Source organism: Parasteatoda tepidariorum, chromosome 1, assembly GCF_982258835.1.
Source record: "Parasteatoda tepidariorum strain Cologne lab strain chromosome 1, Ptep-v5.0, whole genome shotgun sequence".
NCBI lineage: Eukaryota > Metazoa > Arthropoda > Arachnida > Araneae > Theridiidae > Parasteatoda > Parasteatoda tepidariorum.
This window is the reverse complement of record NC_141755.1, coordinates 49,868,967-49,886,741: the sequence shown is the minus strand read 5'-3', so window position 1 is coordinate 49,886,741 and position 17,775 is coordinate 49,868,967.

Below are 17,775 nucleotides of genomic sequence, written 5' to 3'. Positions count from 1 at the left end.
ATCTTGGCTGATTTCAATGTGCTGTTGGATGTTGTCCGCCATTGCTCCTGTGGTTAATGTCACGTTGTAATCCAACTGCAGTTGAGTTGGACGGCAATTGTAGTTCAAGATGAGCTTTCGATGACGTATACTATCAAACTCATAAATGGACCAATCAGAGGTTAGCGCTGATTTCCAGCTGACGGCGTCCTGTCCTAAGAAACCAGGCCTTTTAAGTGTTTCTGGAGGGTTCTGTAGGCAGTTGGACCAAGAGAAATGGGATACCTACAAGTGACGTAGTGTGGGTATTTCGATGTTAATTGAAACGTTGCATTTGTTTATGTTAGCAACTGTTCTTTCAATTTTATTTCGAGTAAGCCAAGCTGGTCAATTATAATTCTTTTAAGTGACACATTCTAAATTCTTTCACAAAGATTTATTCTGAAAGATTTCAATTCTTTCACTATATATTTACACAGAGACTTAACACAAAGATAGGCACGAAGCCGTGTTGAACATAAGCAAACAAATTATGCATCAAAGTTGCCAGGTATTAAAAAAAAAAAAAATCTAAGTGGAGTAAAAGAAGTGGACGAGAAAGATTTATATTTCAACGAATTCGATGTGCGATACGGCACTGTATTTAATTAACTTATCGTTAATTAACATTCTTACTCATGTGGAGAAACTTAGCTCAACTTTAATACACCATTTTGGTGATAACGATTAGTTGGGGGCTGCCATCATAGGCCACATGTGTGGTTATGGGAAATCTTCCTCTCGAAATGCAAGTACCCAATTCGGTACTTGCAACTCGAGAAAAAGACTATCACTGATATGCAGACACGTGCGTGACCTATTTTATGACCTCAGCTCCAGCTGATTGTTTATAAACAAGATGGCGTGTTATAAAGCTCTCCACATAAGTTAGAATGTTAATTAACGTGTAGCGATTTAAATACGACACATCGGATTCATTAAAAATTTTTTTTTCTCGTCTACGTCTTTTATTAAACATAGATTTATTATTTGTTTGTGCGTTTTATAGTAAACATGATGCATTTTTGTTTTGTGTACCTTGCAACTTCAATGCATAATTATTTCATAATTATTGCATGATTATGTTCTACATGGCTTCGTGTTTGCCTTTGTGTTATAGAGAAAGAATTTAAATCTTTGTTAAAAAAGTATAGAATGTGTTACTTAAGAGAATTGATATTTGGTGGGCTTGGATTACTCGAAATAGAATGGAAAGAACAGTTGCTAACGTAAACGAATGCCACGTTTAACAACCATTCAGGATCGAGATACCCACACAACGTTATTTGCAGGTATATCATTTCAAGAAACCCGTCGTGGTGATGTCTTGTGCTTTCTACTCTGTCGCTTGCAGCGCCCCTTTGCAGCAGTAAGTTTAACTACTCGTTAGATAATGATTTTATTATTTTTTAAAATTATTTTTAATTCAATGAAGAAATTCGCTGTAACAATGAAGTGGTTTGTTTATTTTTAATTCAAAATTCTCAAATGTTCCTCCTTAACGATGAGGTGTCAAGGCACATTTTTTCTTAGCATCAAAGTTGAATTTTGTTAGATTTAAATATTTCAGCTTCTCCCTATTTTTCTTATAAATATTTTCATGTTGAATGTTATGCACTTTTATACATTTAAAATGCACCATTAATCCCTTTGAAGTATAGACTAATTTTTTTAAAATTTCTTGCAGTTGTTTTTTTTACAGTTTTTTTATTATAAATTATCAATGTAGATTTCTGTGTCCTTTCTCAGTATCATATTATCTAACAGAATTAAATGAAAATGAAATAAACTGGAGTAAATAAAAATATGTCAGGGAACAAAAATCTTTTAAGGATTACTTTTGAAATCTACAGTATTAACTAAAGTCTTTTGCTTATTGTTGATAAAATGCTCCAAGGTATAAAGAAACTTAGCAGAATGCGTTGCAATGGTTTCACAGTAGACTGTATTTTTATTCCTTTATTACTAATCTCGGGTTCAAAATGAAAAATAAAAACACCATACTATAAGCAAGTGATTCCAAATATAGCGCATTTTCGATATCGTGTTTTAATAATTAAAGGTAAATCCTTTTATTGTTAAATAAATATGATACGTCTAGACATATTGCGATGTAAATTAATGCATGGAATAGTTTAAATGTTGTATATTCCATGTAACGTAAATGAAATATATTTAGTATAGAAAATTAGAATATAAAGATTCTCTAATCTTTTGCTTTAAACAGCAGTCTCATATAGCTAACAATGCAATAATCACATCTTTAATTTAGAAGAAAATAAATTTATTAGTAAACATTTTTAAGTTTTCTAAATAAGTAATTGAGACGTCTCTTTATTTATCGAACTCCATAACTGAAGGTGATAAAATGAGAAAAAAAGAGTTTTATTTGGAAGGGAAACTTAAAAATAGTTATTTTTCATTCAACATTACTTATTCAACTGAAGAAAAGTGCTTATTACTTTTTCCACTTCTTAAACGAGAGAAATGGAATTTTTAATGATTTATCACTCAATATTGTCATCGATTCTCGAGAATTCAGAATTTTTTCCGAGCAGAAACTGATAATAGCTTTTTCGGAATTGTTAGACTTGAATGAACACATAAAATCTGAACAGCTCATCAAAAGCGTAAATAAGATTGTGAAAACGATTCAGGTGGAATAAATTAAACATAAACGCTATTCTTGTTTTGCTGTTGGCAACACATAAAAAGGAATTTATCGTCTGAACATTCATCAAAGAATTGTATTTTTAATGATGCTACTGTCTGTTTTAAGATTTTCTATTAGTAAATCATGTATTTAAAAATAGATTAGGTAACTATTTCATAACAGTAAGAGATATTTCATTATATTTTCTCTATATTTACGAGATAAAAATTACATGTATTCTGGAATATAAATACGTTTTTTATTTTATAAGCAAATTTATTTGTTTTTAAAGGTATCACCCATAAAATTATTAATTTTTTTTTTATTTTGCGACTGTGAACTAGTGAACTTGATGCGGCCGTGAAAATAGTGTTTAGATGTAAAACGGCAATGTTCTATAGAGGAGGAAGGGGGTGTAGCATTTGTGGAAGTATATTTTAGAACTTACGAAAGTCGTAGACTAAACGAAAAATATTTTTTTTTTTTTTACAGAAGTCACAGTCACTGCTGTAACAATTTATAATTTTCTGTTGTATTATTTAATAATAATTAAAACATAAAACATATCTCTTGTTAAAAATTGTTAGGCATACAAATTTTTACATCAATTTAAAAAATGTAATTTTATTTGTCAAAATACAAAATTTGAATGAAATTGGTCAAATAGTTCCTGAGAAATCAAAATTTAAACATACTAGTTCTTTAAAATTCGATTTCCCAGAAAATATTCCACCGATTTTCAGCAAATTGACGTATAAAATTACGTTCTTTAAAATAAAGTAAAAATTACAAACCTTACAATTCCAAATTTTTTGGATTTTTAGTAAATAAGAAATAAATAATAATAAAAAATTATTTTTTGCATGAATTTATCTTTAGAAAGCAAGTTTCATGATTGTGAAAAATTATTTTTGGTTCGCATGATTAGTTTAGGATATATGGCGAAATAAGCAAAAAGTAAAATTAACATTAAGGGGTCCAAAATTTGGGCCGCTCATTTGACCAAACTATTTGGACTACATTTCCCAGAATGCGGCTAATTTTGGAGGTCAGAAATTCGAATCCATCCAAAAAAAGGTATATTTACTCGTATTTAGAGAAAGTACGTTTTTTTAACCTAATTTCGTAACTTAAAATATCGTTTGCACTAATTAATTAGCATATTTGAGATCACCCTCTCGAGTCATTAAGATTGAGAACGTGAAACTTGAACGTGATTGACTAGAAGGTGAAAATCCGATCATTAGATCAAAAGTTATTCAGGGTGACCCATTTTTCTTGCTCACTGTATAATGATTTACACAATTAGCATGAATTTGCTTAGGCTTTATCGTAATGAACTTTGCAATTTGTAATATCCTGGCTTTGTGTATACAAAGGTGAATCAGACTATTTTAACAATAATCAATCAGCCTAAAAGTATTTCAACTCATTGAAAACGACCTGAAATAAATCCGGCCAGCTGAATTTCTTATTAGGTTAAAAAAACCTGGGCTTATTGCAATAAGTCTAAAATTGTTATGCTGATTATAAAATACTGATGTCCAATTTACCTGGTTCATTGCTAAATGTTAGTAATGGTTTCAAAGAGCTAGATTTTCCAATTAGCCTGAGTAGGGGAAAAATGGGGGCCTCACCCCACTTGGCTCTCACCCCACTAGGCTCTCACCCCACTAGGCTCTCACCCCACTAGGCTCTCACCCCACTTGGCTCTCACCCCACTTCTTTGACTTAGTGTTCAACCCCACTGATAAGCACTAGTCATTTTTTTAATATTTTTTTTTTTTATTTTTATAAATTTTATTTTATATCTATGTTTTAGTATACTATCTCTATAAAACATTAAAATTATAATTATTATTTTGGGACTTGTTTTTTTTTTTTTCAGTGTATAAAATTACTCATTAAATGAAATAAGTCATAAATAGTTTCATTAATTTCCTTGAGGATTATATTTGATTTGTGAATTATTATTTTCTCAATTAAGCATTATAATTTCAATGATTTAATTTTAAGAATGAGCCTTCAAAGATTACATTTTTATTAATTTTATACTATAAAACTAAAAATTCTAAGCTAATTAAATAGTTTCATAATCATAATGTTTATATTTAATTTGTTTTCTTCAGTGAGTTCATTAATGTGATGAGCAACGTTTTTTTTTTCTTCCCTTCCAGGGACTTAGAAATTTTTTGCAAGCTAGTATATTTTTCTTATGGTTTTATTATTTAAATTAATGTGTGAATTATTATTTTCTCATTACAGCATTATAAAAACATTAATTTAATTTCTAAATGAACCATTTTTTAGAGATTAAATTTTTACCAATTTTAAATGATATGTCTAATAATTCTAAACTGATGAAATAATTTATTAGTCAGAATGTTTGTATTTAATTAGCTGAGATAGTATATATGTAATAATCATTTTAAGAGATAACTATACATATTCAGTTGAATAAAATGGTCTATGTTTTCATTACTTAAATTAATGTTCGAATTATTATTTTCCCATTAAAGCATTATAATAACATTGGTTTAATTTCTAAATGAACCCTTCTTTAGAGATTACATTTTTACCAATTTAAAATGATATGTCTAATAATTCTAAACCGATGAAATAGTTTATTAGTCAGAATGTTTGTATTTAATTAGTCGAGATATAGTAAATATGTAATAATCATTTTAAGAGATAACTATACATATTCAGTTGAATAAAATGGTCTATGTTTTCATTACTTAAATTAATGTTCGAATTATTATTTTCCCATTAAAGCATTATAATAACATTGGTTTAATTTCTAAATGCACCCTTCTTTAGAGATTACATTTTTACCAATTTAAAATGATATGTCTAATAATTCTAAACCGATGAAATAGTTTATTAGTCAGAATGTTTGTATTTAATTAGTCGAGATATAGTAAATATGTAATAATCATTCTAAGAGATAACTATATATAATCAGTTGAAGAAAATGGTTTATGAGTTCGAAAAAACTTGATAAATTTGTCTACTCATTATCAGTTATATAGTGTAATTATTATTCATTAATATTTTTATGAAAACTCGTTAATTAAGTCACTAAAACTCGTAATTCATATTTTAATGAAAATCCGTTAAAACTCGTTTGATTAAGGTAGTTCTTGGAAATATCGATGAAATACTAGCGTATTTATCATTAACCTAAGAAAGTCAAGTAAACTCATATCGTCACTCTGTAACTGAAGTTTTCGATAACTATGTCTCGTTTTTAATCATCTGCGTTCCAAAACACTTCAGATTGGTTGTTAATTTAAAGTTAGAAAAATATTCAAAATGTTTGTACTTTGAAAATTTCCAATGTTATTGGTACTTAGAAAATTTCTGAAGTTCTTTGTACTTTGCATAACTTTCAAATTGTTTTGAGTTAGAAAAATGTACAATTTTTTTGTACTTAGAAATACCCTGAAGCTGTGTGAACATATAAAAGTATTTTAGTTGATTAATACGGTACCTTGGTAGTTATAAATTTTTTCAAGCTTGATTGGAATTTAAAAAACTTTAAATTCGGATGTATTGTTGGTAGAAAATTTCCGAAGTTGGTTGTACTTTGAATTATTTTTAAATTGTTTTAACTTTAAAATATTTTCGAAATTTTTGTCCTTAGAAATATTTTGAAGTTTTGTAAACATGTAAATTTTTGAAGTTGGCAAAAATTTATTTAAGAAGTAGCAGAAGTTTATATTTTAAGTAATTTTCAACTTGCTCCGGCTTAGAAAAATTTTACAATTATATGTAATTGGAAAAATTCTGAAGTTCTTTGAACATAGAAAAGTATTTTAGTAGAAAAGAAACGCGTTTATGTAAAATCACAGAAGTTTAGTCACGGAAAAAATTCGAAACTGTTTCGGATTTGTAAAATCTTCTAATAATCTGTAGTTTGAAAAGCTCAGAATAGGTTTGTTTTCGAAAAATTCTGATAATGCTTAGAATTAGGAATATTCTGAAGTTGTTGGCATTTTGAAAAATTCCGAAGTTCTTAAAAACGGGTGAATAAGGAATCGCAGAAGTTTGAAGTTGGAAAAATTTAAGAACTATTACGGTTTTGAAAAATTTTCAAATTATTTGTACTTTGAAAGAATTCCGAATCAGTTTGTTTTCAAAAATTCAGAAAAAACATGGAATTTGGAAAATTCTGAAGTTATTGGTACTTTGAAAAATCCTGAAGTTTTTAAAAACGGGCATGTAAAGAATCGCAGAAGTTCGAAAAATTTTAAAACTGTTTGTACTTAGAAAATTTCTGATGTTATTGGTACTTAGAATTTTTTTTAATTTGTTTGTACTTTGAGCAGCTTTCAAATTGTTCTGACTTTGAAAAATTTTCCAAAATTTTCTGCTTAGAAATATTTCAAAGCTTTGCAAATTAGAAAATTTTCGCAGTTGGGAAAAAATAAAATTATTTAAGGAGTTGTAAAAGTTTGGTGTTAGAAAAATGTTAGATTTGTTTCGACTTAAAAATTTTTTCAAATAATTTTCACTTTGAAAAAATTCCGAAGTTGTTTGAACATAGAAAATTATTTCAGTTGGAAAAAACAAGTATACAAAAGTAACAGAATATTTTTTTTTTTTTTCAAATTGTTTTGACTTTGAAATTTTTTAAAATTATTTATACTTTGAAAAAATTTTGAATCCGTCTGTGTTAGAAATATTCTGGAGTTGCATGTACATAAAATTGTTTTTAGTTTGAAAAAAAATGGCTATATATCTAGCAGCAGGTGTTTGGTCGTGGGAAAGTTTTTGTAATTTGGAAAATTTTTAATTTCTTGGTTTTAAAAAAATTCTGAAGTTGTTGGTGTTTCTAAATTTCTGAAGTTTTTTAAAAACAGGTATATTAAGAATCGCAGATGTTGTAAGTAATACTGTTGTACTGTTTGTAAAAACTGTTTGTACTATGAAGAATTCTGATGTTGTTGGAACTTAGAAAATTTCTCAAGTTGTTTGCTCGATAAAAAATTTTAAAATTGTCTTGACTTTGAAAAATTTTAAAATTTTTCATACTTTGAAAAATTTTAAAATTTTTCATACTTTGAAAAATTTTTACATTTTCGTACTTCGAAAAGTTTTGATGGAAAATTCTGATTTCTTGAAAATTCTGAATTTTTCCTGTTTTGTACTTAGAATTGTTTTTGAATTCTTTAAGCATAGAAAACTATTTTAGTTGGGAAAAATGGGTCTATAAGAAGTTGCAGAAGTTTATTTCAAATTGTTTAGACTTCGAAAAATTTTCAAATTATTTATACTCTGAAAAATTCTTAATCTGCTGGTTTTATAAATATTCTGAAATTGTTTGAACCTAGAAAACTTTTTTTTTAGTTTAAAAAAAAAAAAATAATGGATAAATAAAGAATCGCAAAAGTTTGAAGTCTGAAAAATGTTCAACTTGCTTAGACTTTGAAAAAATATTCAAATAGTTTATACTAAGGAAGATTTCTAAAGCTGAGTAAAGTCTATAAAACGTTTCAAATTTTTGTACTTAAAAATATTCGTAAGTTGTTTAAATGTAAAGTTTTCCTTTCCTTTGTAGGAAAAAAAACGGATTTATAAGGAGTGGCTGGTGTTTGGACGAGGAAAAATTTTTGAACTGTTTCGACTTTTGAAAGTTGTCAAATTTTTCGTGCTTTGATAAATTCTGAAACTTTTGATTTTAGAAAAACTCTGAAGATGTTTAGAATCAGGAAAATTCTGAAGTTCTGAAAAAACGGATAAATAAGGAGTCGCAGAAGTTTGAAGTTAGAAAAAGTTTCAAACTCTTAATACTTTGAAAATTCTGATGTTTTAGGTATTTAGAAAATTCTGAAGTTGTTTGTACTTTGAAAAACTTTTCTTTTTGCACTTAGAAATATTCTGAAGATACGTGAATTTGAAAATTTCTGAAGTTGGCAAAAACAAAAAGGAGTTGCAGAATTTTAAAGTTAAAAACTTTTTTTAACGTGTTTCAACTTTGATAAATTTTCTAATTCTTTGTACTTTGAACAATTCTCAATCTGTTGGTTTTAGAAAAGTTCTGATGTTGTTTGAATACAGAAAATTTTTTGAATGTGAAAAAAAAACGACTATATAACGTATAGCAGAAGTTTGTTCTTTGAAAAATTTTCGAATGTTTTGTAATGAGAAAAACTCGGATATGTTCATTACTTAGAAAAATTCAGAAAATGTTTTACCTTTGAATAATTTTCAAATTCTTTTGGCTTTGAAAAATTTTCAAGTCGCTTGTACTTTGTTTAAACTTAGAAATTTATCTATGTCGGAAAAAGCAGCTTTATTACGCCTAGCAGAAGTTTGGTCTCGGAGAAGTTTGAATATATTTCAGCTTAGAATATTTTTCAAATTATTTGCACTAGTTGGTACTAAAGTTGTTGGTACTTGAAAATTTTTTTAAATTGTTTTAAGTTAAAACATTTAAAAAATTTCTTTACCTAAAATTATAATGAAGTTGTTTGCACTTCGAATAATTTCAAATTGCTTTGACTTCGAAAAACTTTAAAAAAATTTCTTCTCAGAAATATTCCAAAATTTTTTGAATGTAACGCAATTTTTGAAGTTGGAAAAAATGGGTATATAACGAGTCATAGATGTTTGGTCTAAGAAAATTTTTCAAATTGTTTCGATTTTTGAAAATTTTTTTTGAATTGTATGTACTTTGAGAAATTATGAAACTGATGGTATTTTGAAAAATTCTAAAATTATTTGTACCTAGAAATTTTTTTAATTTCCTTTGATTTAATTTTTTGTTGATACTTTTAATGTTTTTGGTACATTTAAAAATTCTGAAGCAGTTTGTACTTTGAATAATTTTCAAATTGCTTTAAGATTTACAGAATTTTCAGACTGTCAGTACCTAGAATCAAATCTTAAGTTGTGTGAACTTAGAAAAATATTTCGAACTTTAAAATATTCTGATATTCTTTGAACGTAGAAAACCTTTTAAGTTGGAAAAAATGGCTATATACTGAGAGTAATCAGTAATACCTTACCAGTGGGGTTGAACTCTGATCCCTACTAGGGAAGCGGATTGTAGCTCTTGAGTCATTTTCAAATTGTTTTGACTTAAAAAACGTTTTCGAACCATTTGTATTTAGAAATATTTTGCAAATGTTTATACACAGAAATTTATTGAAGTCGGAAAAAACAGTTATATAACGAGTAGCAGAAGTTTGGTCTTGAAATGACATTGAATAATTTTCAAACTAGTATATAAGAAGTCGCAGAAATATTTTCAAATTATTTTGTCATCAAAAAAATTTTCAAAGTGTTTGTACTTGAAAAAAAAAATTTCTGATGTTGTTGGAACTTAGAAAATTTCTAAAGTTGTTCGTACTTTGAATAATTTCAGATTATTTCTAAGAACAAAAGTATTGAAAGTTTATGAAAGTGTAAACAATTTGAAATTATTCAAAGTACGAACAACTTTAGAAATTTTCTAAGTTCCAACAACATCAGAAATTTTTTTTTTCAAGTACAAACACTTTGAAAATTTTTTTGATGACAAAATAATTTGAAAATATTTCTGCGACTTCTTATATACTAGTTTGAAAATTATTCAATGTCATTTCAAGACCAAACTTCTGCTACTCGTTATATAACTGTTTTTTCCGACTTCAATAAATTTCTGTGTATAAACATTTGCAAAATATTTCTAAATACAAATGGTTCGAAAACGTTTTTTAAGTCAAAACAATTTGAAAATGACTCAAGAGCTACAATCCGCTTCCCTAGTAGGGATCAGAGTTCAACCCCACTGGTAAGGTATTACTGATTACTCTCAGTATATAGCCATTTTTTCCAACTTAAAAGGTTTTCTACGTTCAAAGAATATCAGAATATTTTAAAGTTCGAAATATTTTTCTAAGTTCACACAACTTAAGATTTGATTCTAGGTACTGACAGTCTGAAAATTCTGTAAATCTTAAAGCAATTTGAAAATTATTCAAAGTACAAACTGCTTCAGAATTTTTAAATGTACCAAAAACATTAAAAGTATCAACAAAAAATTAAATCAAAGGAAATTAAAAAAATTTCTAGGTACAAATAATTTTAGAATTTTTCAAAATACCATCAGTTTCATAATTTCTCAAAGTACATACAATTCAAAAAAAATTTTCAAAAATCGAAACAATTTGAAAAATTTTCTTAGACCAAACATCTATGACTCGTTATATACCCATTTTTTCCAACTTCAAAAATTGCGTTACATTCAAAAAATTTTGGAATATTTCTGAGAAGAAATTTTTTTAAAGTTTTTCGAAGTCAAAGCAATTTGAAATTATTCGAAGTGCAAACAACTTCATTATAATTTTAGGTAAAGAAATTTTTTAAATGTTTTAACTTAAAACAATTTAAAAAAATTTTCAAGTACCAACAACTTTAGTACCAACTAGTGCAAATAATTTGAAAAATATTCTAAGCTGAAATATATTCAAACTTCTCCGAGACCAAACTTCTGCTAGGCGTAATAAAGCTGCTTTTTCCGACATAGATAAATTTCTAAGTTTAAACAAAGTACAAGCGACTTGAAAATTTTTCAAAGCCAAAAGAATTTGAAAATTATTCAAAGGTAAAACATTTTCTGAATTTTTCTAAGTAATGAACATATCCGAGTTTTTCTCATTACAAAACATTCGAAAATTTTTCAAAGAACAAACTTCTGCTATACGTTATATAGTCGTTTTTTTTTCACATTCAAAAAATTTTCTGTATTCAAACAACATCAGAACTTTTCTAAAACCAACAGATTGAGAATTGTTCAAAGTACAAAGAATTAGAAAATTTATCAAAGTTGAAGCACGTTAAAAAAAGTTTTTAACTTTAAAATTCTGCAACTCCTTTTTGTTTTTGCCAACTTCAGAAATTTTCAAATTCACGTATCTTCAGAATATTTCTAAGTGCAAAAAGAAAAGTTTTTCAAAGTACAAACAACTTCAGAATTTTCTAAATACCTAAAACATCAGAATTTTCAAAGTATTAAGAGTTTGAAACTTTTTCTAACTTCAAACTTCTGCGACTCCTTATTTATCCGTTTTTTCAGAACTTCAGAATTTTCCTGATTCTAAACATCTTCAGAGTTTTTCTAAAATCAAAAGTTTCAGAATTTATCAAAGCACGAAAAATTTGACAACTTTCAAAAGTCGAAACAGTTCAAAAATTTTTCCTCGTCCAAACACCAGCCACTCCTTATAAATCCGTTTTTTTTCCTACAAAGGAAAGGAAAACTTTACATTTAAACAACTTACGAATATTTTTAAGTACAAAAATTTGAAACGTTTTATAGACTTTACTCAGCTTTAGAAATCTTCCTTAGTATAAACTATTTGAATATTTTTTCAAAGTCTAAGCAAGTTGAACATTTTTCAGACTTCAAACTTTTGCGATTCTTTATTTATCCATTATTTTTTTTTTTAAACTAAAAAAAAAGTTTTCTAGGTTCAAACAATTTCAGAATATTTATAAAACCAGCAGATTAAGAATTTTTCAGAGTATAAATAATTTGAAAATTTTTCGAAGTCTAAACAATTTGAAATAAACTTCTGCAACTTCTTATAGACCCATTTTTCCCAACTAAAATAGTTTTCTATGCTTAAAGAATTCAAAAACAATTCTAAGTACAAAACAGGAAAAATTCAGAATTTTCAAGAAATCAGAATTTTCCATCAAAACTTTTCGAAGTACGAAAATGTAAAAATTTTTCAAAGTATGAAAAATTTTAAAATTTTTCAAAGTCAAGACAATTTTAAAATTTTTTATCGAGCAAACAACTTGAGAAATTTTCTAAGTTCCAACAACATCAGAATTCTTCATAGTACAAACAGTTTTTACAAACAGTACAACAGTATTACTTACAACATCTGCGATTCTTAATATACCTGTTTTTAAAAAACTTCAGAAATTTAGAAACACCAACAACTTCAGAATTTTTTTAAAACCAAGAAATTAAAAATTTTCCAAATTACAAAAACTTTCCCACGACCAAACACCTGCTGCTAGATATATAGCCATTTTTTTTCAAACTAAAAACAATTTTATGTACATGCAACTCCAGAATATTTCTAACACAGACGGATTCAAAATTTTTTCAAAGTATAAATAATTTTAAAAAATTTCAAAGTCAAAACAATTTGAAAAAAAAATAAAATATTCTGTTACTTTTGTATACTTGTTTTTTCCAACTGAAATAATTTTCTATGTTCAAACAACTTCGGAATTTTTTCAAAGTGAAAATTATTTGAAAAAATTTTTAAGTCGAAACAAATCTAACATTTTTCTAACACCAAACTTTTACAACTCCTTAAATAATTTTATTTTTTCCCAACTGCGAAAATTTTCTAATTTGCAAAGCTTTGAAATATTTCTAAGCAGAAAATTTTGGAAAATTTTTCAAAGTCAGAACAATTTGAAAGCTGCTCAAAGTACAAACAAATTAAAAAAAATTCTAAGTACCAATAACATCAGAAATTTTCTAAGTACAAACAGTTTTAAAATTTTTCGAACTTCTGCGATTCTTTACATGCCCGTTTTTAAAAACTTCAGGATTTTTCAAAGTACCAATAACTTCAGAATTTTCCAAATTCCATGTTTTTTCTGAATTTTTGAAAACAAACTGATTCGGAATTCTTTCAAAGTACAAATAATTTGAAAATTTTTCAAAACCGTAATAGTTCTTAAATTTTTCCAACTTCAAACTTCTGCGATTCCTTATTCACCCGTTTTTAAGAACTTCGGAATTTTTCAAAATGCCAACAACTTCAGAATATTCCTAATTCTAAGCATTATCAGAATTTTTCGAAAACAAACCTATTCTGAGCTTTTCAAACTACAGATTATTAGAAGATTTTACAAATCCGAAACAGTTTCGAATTTTTTCCGTGACTAAACTTCTGTGATTTTACATAAACGCGTTTCTTTTCTACTAAAATACTTTTCTATGTTCAAAGAACTTCAGAATTTTTCCAATTACATATAATTGTAAAATTTTTCTAAGCCGGAGCAAGTTGAAAATTACTTAAAATATAAACTTCTGCTACTTCTTAAATAAATTTTTGCCAACTTCAAAAATTTACATGTTTACAAAACTTCAAAATATTTCTAAGGACAAAAATTTCGAAAATATTTTAAAGTTAAAACAATTTAAAAATAATTCAAAGTACAACCAACTTCGGAAATTTTCTACCAACAATACATCCGAATTTAAAGTTTTTTAAATTCCAATCAAGCTTGAAAAAATTTATAACTACCAAGGTACCGTATTAATCAACTAAAATACTTTTATATGTTCACACAGCTTCAGGGTATTTCTAAGTACAAAAAAATTGTACATTTTTCTAACTCAAAACAATTTGAAAGTTATGCAAAGTACAAAGAACTTCAGAAATTTTCTAAGTACCAATAACATTGGAAATTTTCAAAGTACAAACATTTTGAATATTTTTCTAACTTTAAATTAACAACCAATCTGAAGTGTTTTGGAACGCAGATGATTAAAAACGAGACATAGTTATCGAAAACTTCAGTTACAGAGTGACGATATGAGTTTACTTGACTTTCTTAGGTTAATGATAAATACGCTAGTATTTCATCGATATTTCCAAGAACTACCTTAATCAAACGAGTTTTAACGGATTTTCATTAAAATATGAATTACGAGTTTTAGTGACTTAATTAACGAGTTTTCATAAAAATATTAATGAATAATAATTACACTATATAACTGATAATGAGTAGACAAATTTATCAAGTTTTTTCGAACTCATAAACCATTTTCTTCAACTGATTATATATAGTTATCTCTTAGAATGATTATTACATATTTACTATATCTCGACTAATTAAATACAAACATTCTGACTAATAAACTATTTCATCGGTTTAGAATTATTAGACATATCATTTTAAATTGGTAAAAATGTAATCTCTAAAGAAGGGTGCATTTAGAAATTAAACCAATGTTATTATAATGCTTTAATGGGAAAATAATAATTCGAACATTAATTTAAGTAATGAAAACATAGACCCTTTTATTCAACTGAATATGTATAGTTATCTCTTAAAATGATTATTACATATTTACTATCTCAGCTAATTAAATACAAACATTCTGACTAATAAATTATTTCATCAGTTTAGAATTATTAGACATATCATTTAAAATTGGTAAAAATTTAATCTCTAAAAAATGGTTCATTTAGAAATTAAATTAATGTTTTTATAATGCTGTAATGAGAAAATAATAATTCACACATTAATTTAAATAATAAAACCATAAGAAAAATATACTAGCTTGCAAAAAATTTCTAAGTCCCTGGAAGGGAAGAAAAAAAAAACGTTGCTCATCACATTAATGAACTCACTGAAGAAAACAAATTAAATATAAACATTATGATTATGAAACTATTTAATTAGCTTAGAATTTTTAGTTTTATAGTATAAAATTAATAAAAATGTAATCTTTGAAGGCTCATTCTTAAAATTAAATCATTGAAATTATAATGCTTAATTGAGAAAATAATAATTCACAAATCAAATATAATCCTCAAGGAAATTAATGAAACTATTTATAACTTATTTCATTTAATGAGTAATTTTATACACTGAAAAAAAAAAAAAAACAAGTCCCAAAATAATAATTATAATTTTAATGTTTTATAGAGATAGTATACTAAAACATAGATATAAAATAAAATTTATAAAAATAAAAAAAAAAATATTAAAAAAAATGACTAGTGCTTATCAGTGGGGTTGAACACTAAGTCAAAGAAGTGGGGTGAGAGCCAAGTGGGGTGAGAGCCTAGTGGGGTGAGAGCCTAGTGGGGTGAGAGCCAAGTGGGGTGAGGCCCCCATTTTTCCCCTACTAGCCTGCTACATAAATGTACCGAATAATTTAGCAAATGCTCCAAAAATTATAATTATCATATTGTAGAATATCTTCGGTTTTAAGAGTTTGATGGCGATGACTAATTGTCTACAAAAAACAACAGAAAGTTTTAATTAAAAAAAAAATTCCAATAATTTTTAATAATTATTATAATTTTTCATAGTTACTAATAATATAAATTCTAATTACAAAAGTAATTTGTTTGTTGAATTCCTTACAATTCTTATTTTCACTGTCACATAACTATTATTATATGATCTCATATGCCTGGAGTTTCATATGTTATGTTCGCATTAATGCATTTCTTGTGTTCATGGTTGAAATATACTTTCTAAGTAAATTAAGATATTTTTAACGTTTGCTTTACAAATTATGAAAGAATTCATAGAACTTAGAAAGCTAATGTCTTGTGTTCATACTATCATAGAAAGGAGGAAAATTTTCTTTTTAATTAAAATACAACTAATACCCAAAGTTGTCTAGCAATCTTAAAATGTAAAACTGAGTGTATAAACTGAATGCATATATTTTAAAACACGTCGAAGTTTTCTATTTTTGCAAATTTCATTAAAATAGCTTTCTAATATAAAACAACGAGTGCATTACAGTATCTGACTTCAACAATATTCAGCTAGACAATAAATAAGTGCAGACATTCGTTGAAGAACAATTCTTAAATAATTCCATGTAAACATTTAAAAAAAAATGCTGAGCTTTTAATTTTCTTCTTCCAATTTATCTTACTTTTTTTCCTAGTACGACAAAAAAAATTAAATGAAACTTTTTTTTCTTTCCTTGCCACCGCATTCTATTCATTCGAAAAAATACTCGAAAATCTCTTCGTTTTAAAATACAAAACATAAAAAGAAGTATTCTGGAACATATTTTAACCCTAGCAACGGCAAAGATTCATTTTCTTTTCAATTCACTTGGAAATATTTAGAAATATTTATTTTCTCGTAGCCTCGCTTTTACGTAGATTTTTTTTCTTCATTCTTTTCAGATTGAGAAAGATTTGCTCGCGGTTTTTTTTTTTCTCAAGCCTATTCATTTTTACAATTTTAAATACCAATAACTGCGCATATTGAATTTACTTTTCTTAAGATTTTATACATTTTTTCCCATCTGCTCTCGCTTGGCCACAATTCCTCTGAATGTTTCTCGCAAGTTTCGCATAAAAGAAGGATTTGAACATAAGTTGAATTTCGAGTTTAAAATAGAAGTGCTGAGCTGTTCTATTCCTTCTTCTATATCATTCATCGTTTTCAAGAGCACTTTAATATCTTTTGAGTTCTTTCAGTGCAGAGAAAAGCAATCACTGAAATCTTTAGCTACGCACACAGATTTACTTTTAAATTTATTTCGCTTTAGTTATGAAATATGACGAATCGCACTTTAATTACTGAACATTAAAATGCAGTTTCAATACCAATATTTCAAATTTATCTTTTAAAAATATTTGTCACGTGTAACTTTTTAAAAAATTAGGGTAGATTTTCGCACATAAGACCATATGTAAACCGCTTACCTGATAAGCTATCTTTGTGAATTCAGATAAAAAGGTACATTATTTTTTGCAATAAATTTATTTCATTTACCAAAATAAAACTGCTGAAAGCTTCAAATTTAACCAGGACTAAAATTAAATAATGCATTATTATAATTCAGAAGCAACTAATAATGAAACGATCACCGCTGTTCATGGGAATCTAATATATATAATTCTCTTACGTGGCTTCCAAATTTTGGCTATATTTCTTTTCCGCCGGTGGCAACAGTTTTCATTTTTAAAGAAGTACTTTGTACAACTAAATAAGATTCTTTTCACAACACCTAAATATTTACTTTAATTTCTTCATATATACAGAGAACAGTCGGCAAAGAATTCTGTTAGTTTCAAAAACATTTCGCTAAGAAAATAACTAATTCTAAAGGAAATAAAAATAAACAACTTAAAAAATAAAACTGCTGTTGCCAGCCATAGAATTTCTCGAAAGTTAACTTAGCAACATAAATCAAAATGACATGGAAGTGCAACTAGATCAAAATTATGATAACTGAGTGCTTGACGTAACAAATCCTTCAATTCTATAAGTGTTGTATCGACAAATGCCCGGATAATATTGAAATGTACAGGTTTAGAATTTTCTACAGTGAAAAGTTTTCGGAACTTCAGTATTCAAAAAAGTATACAAAAGCT